We start from the raw sequence: 1,175 nt of genomic DNA on the forward strand, positions 1-1,175 counted from the left end.
CGGGGAGGAGTCTGGCTCGGACTCTCCACGGCATCCGTGCCTCGCACGGCGGCGTGCGCGAGGGGAGGCGGCGGTGCTGGGTTGGGCCGGCCTGGCTCGGCTGGGCTTCGGCCCAGTCGGGCGAGAGCGCGTTTTTTTTAAATAATTACGCCGAACTGAAAAAAAATTTGGAAAAATAAATAATAATCTAAAATACCCAAAATAAATTTTCATCGTCCAAATAAAATACTTAGAACAAGATGAACATTTTTTTGGTCCTAAAATGCATTTTTGAAAATCGTGCAATTTTTCCTAAATTAAAATAAAATAGCAAAAACATCAAAATAAATTTTATTTCATTTTTTTATTAAATTCTCATTATTTCTTTATTTTGGGAAAGTCATTTCCCTCTCTCATATTTTTTTAATTGAAATAATTGAAGATAAAATAAATAAAATCAAATGATCCTATTTTCAAGATTTGAGAAAAACTCACATATGAAAAAAACCGAAATCCCCAACTCTCTCCATGGGTCCTTGAGTTGCGTAGAATTTCTAGGATCGAAGCAAAATGCAAATAAAATATGATATGCAATGATGATCTATGTATAATATTCCAAATTGAAAAATTGGGATGTTACAACCGCATCCTCTAATTTGGTGGATGCACACAGAGAAAATAAATCTCCTTAATTTACTCCATAACCACCGTATTAAATAGGCCTAGTAACAAACTAGGCGCATGCAGTGGCCGGCGGGCACATGCATCCTGCATGCATGGCCAGTCATGCAGCAACGCAAAAGAAGAGAGCGGTTCTTGGGAAAAAGCGAGTAGTTAGTGCAGCAGGCCTTATAAACACGAACATCTCGCTCTCCCGCTTCCGTCTCCCCATCCAATTCCCCCCGCTCCCCAATCTTCCTTACTCGTCCAGAAAACCCCGCTCACCTTCTTCCTCACTCATACAGAAAACGCCTGCTCCTCTTCTTACACTGCTACAGAAATCCCTAGCCCTCCTTCCCCACTCGCACTGCCACTAGGCTCGTCTGTGGCTACTCTGCTCAAACCCGTGAGCTCGGCGCGACGCCCACAAGGAAAATGGAGTCGGCTGGCCCCAGCACCAAGAAGATGAGGCTTCCGTCAGCAGCGACGCCGGTTGTAGATCCCGCACCCTGTAGCGCGGGGAGAAGCAGCGAGCC

Source organism: Triticum dicoccoides, chromosome 5B, assembly GCF_002162155.2.
Source record: "Triticum dicoccoides isolate Atlit2015 ecotype Zavitan chromosome 5B, WEW_v2.0, whole genome shotgun sequence".
Taxonomy (NCBI): domain Eukaryota; kingdom Viridiplantae; phylum Streptophyta; class Magnoliopsida; order Poales; family Poaceae; genus Triticum; species Triticum dicoccoides.